The sequence below is a fragment of the Cupressus sempervirens genome, chromosome 3 (genome assembly GCF_028749045.1).
Source record: "Cupressus sempervirens isolate cs-2001-9-10 chromosome 3, ASM2874904v1, whole genome shotgun sequence".
Lineage (NCBI taxonomy): Eukaryota > Viridiplantae > Streptophyta > Pinopsida > Cupressales > Cupressaceae > Cupressus > Cupressus sempervirens.
This window is the reverse complement of record NC_143120.1, coordinates 1,025,471,319-1,025,474,510: the sequence shown is the minus strand read 5'-3', so window position 1 is coordinate 1,025,474,510 and position 3,192 is coordinate 1,025,471,319.

The following is a 3,192-nucleotide window of genomic DNA, read 5'->3' as shown; positions in this document are numbered from 1 at the left end:
AAATCCAAAAACTGTAAGATGCTCACTAACTGTTCACATAATGACCCTGGTGATACAACAACATCTGTCAATGTCTTTGTTATAGAATAATGACTTATTCAGTTGCAAACTATACCACAAAACAATTAGTTAAATAAGACTCGATTTCCATAATAAATAAATGGGTAAACTATGTTGTCACAGAAGATTTTCTTCTTAATTCGAGCTTCCTATTAACCATTTGACAAAATGTCATTACCATTAAATGTCACAACTATTCGCTAAGTTACTGTTTTACTATACAATAACCGAGTTAAAGAATTCAAGCATAATATTTTTTTAACAGTGACATAACCCTTATTTAAATCATTTATATCTTAAGAATCAAAGTAACTGTGCCATTAATCAGTCGTAAGACTAAAACCAAATGCAAGCTTGAGACTGTGGCCGAACCACATATATCTATGAATTTTAAAATATGATTCTCTCGAAGTTTGGCCCTAACAAAGCCGAATACCCATAAACATATCCTAAACACTTTGCAGACATGATTTTGCAGACATGAAGTCACGACCGAGTTCAACTCGAAGAAAGATTGTATGGTTAGGGCAAAGCCCAGACAAATATATCCATATAGCAACACCTGAATTAATTTCTCCATAAATCCACATTCAAAGATGGGTATATGTAGGGCTAAGCATTGCACATAATGCCATGGTCTGCACATATCCATCATTGAGTATCGATACACAATATGTAAAACTCATAACCATTTACAACATGCCAATTTAAATAACATTACAATTGCAAATAGAAAGAAAGAGTAGGGTAAGAAATTGCCCCTACATGAAAACTGAAGATGAAAAATGCTCTGCAGTGCAACTCGAAGCCAAAGCCCCAAAAGCCAAGTCAAAACTAGTAAGCAATCTCTACAATGCCAACACACATAACTTGCAAATGACTTCAAAATGAAGTGGCATAGAAGAACCCAAAAGAACAACAGACAACTTCTATGGAGTAACTCCATCAAGCTAAACCCAATATGCAAGTTTCCTTTCCAACCAACACCCTTCATTATCCTGATACCTCAGCATTAAGGGTCACAGATGTATTTCAAACAGAGTAATGCAGCCAAGATTCCAGCCCATATTTAACAAAAAACCTAACTCACAACATGAAATGGCTGACTAAACCTTTGGTGCCATAAATCCCCTTAACAAGCATACAATACACCATATGAATCACAGTGCTGTTTATTCGACAATACCAAGTCCATCGCCATGAATTGGCTTTCAACACAATAAGCATGATTTCCTCCTTCATGACAATCGATGCCCATTTAGGGTTACCTAAAGATTAAGAGGTAATTAAACCCTTTTAAAAATGGAAATCTTTATGCCAATCACAACCTAGGGTATTTAGACCCCTTTTAAACAAATATAAATATTTGCAATGCAAATTGCGATTTTCTCAAACCCTTTTTAAACAAAATGAATACAAGTTATGTAATGAAAACCATCTGAAGGTTATATGAAATATAAGGTATTTAATTGCCTTTATAGCATATGCCTATATGCTAAACTGAAAACAAATCCCATGAAATAATTCTATCCCTTCTCAGTCACACATACAAAAATATAATGATAAGTTCTAAATGCAAACAACGTATTACCATTCAAATGATTTTTTTTGAAATGTCAAGTTAACATACACTATAAAACAAAATGTAGTTTACTATGAGTTTGAAATATAATGAACATATTCGATACCCAACAACATGCAAATATTTATATGCCAGTTCAAATCAAAAAATCATAAATCACATTCATTGTTAATAACATAGTTCTAAATAGAAAATACATTCAGCATCAGTCTCATAATTCAAAGACAGTAATATAACCAAGTTCTTCAAAATACAAACATAACATCAGAAGGAAATCTTATAATAGAAAGGTCCTAATTTGAAGAAAAACCCAAAGTAGTGGTCAGGCATGATAGATGGTCATTCATTTCACATTCTTATATAAGGAAAAACCATTCAACTCATTCTTTGTTTGAATTCTCTACTGTATTGGTTTGATTGTTCTTCTAAAGAACTGAGATGGAATTAAATAATTCGAAGGAATTGATTAAAGGCTTTTTGATTCTAAAGTCAATAGAGATCAAATTTTGAAGTTGGAGGAATGAATTATTATATGCATAGAATCCTATTTGAAAAAGCCTACATGAATGGTGGAGTTGGGCTAGGCAGCGAGTTTTCTACCCATTGGTTTTGGGTTCAACTTTGGGGATTGGATTTACTTGATATACATTATTTGCGATAGATTGGAATAAAAGAAAGGATTACTTCTTGGGAACATTTTATTGTGATGTTAACAAATTTCAATGAAGTAAACAAAAGGATTATATAATTGTTGATGCACGGCAAAGCAAAAGTGTAAGTGAGAAGTATTTATCCCTATTTAAATTAGTAAAAAGATAATAGATAAATAATGCCAATTTTTCATAAAATATGAGAAAATTGAAAACCTAAACTATTTTCTTTATTATATGCTTAATATAGTGCTAAGAAAGGCAAACATAGGACAAAAATAAATAATTTATTCAATGTTTGCTAATTAGTCTGAACTTTGTGGAAAATATACATAGTGTGACGTAAACATTTTTGAGGATTGAGTGGCTTCAATTTGAGAGAGTGTAATCTTGTTTCTATGACAGGTTTTATGCTTTTGTTTGAAAAATGTATTTAAGATCTAGTGTGAAATCAATAATGAAGTGGGTGTCTTTGCAAAAATAATTAAAAGTTGGATAAGTTATAGTTTGATAATTTCCAAATGGAGTGTGTTTCATACATAATTGTGGTATAGAAAATATTAGGGCCGCATGTGTAGTAGAAGAAGATTAATGTAGCACTATTTATTAACAAATTAAGGCTTCACATATTTTTAGTTGAGTACAAAAATATTTCAACTTTTAAAGGAGATGACCCTTATACACTAACAACATCACAGTTGGAAACTGGTTGATTTGGTTGATGTAACTTAGTGCAAAAATTCAGTTTTAATGATTATAAATAAACAATGGGGACAATGATAAAGATTAACAACACTTATGTGATATGAAAGTATGGAATATAACTTAAAAAAAATTGAGGAGTTGTAGTAAGGTAGCCAAAATCAACCACAACTTTTATAGAGAAGGCCAACACTAGAA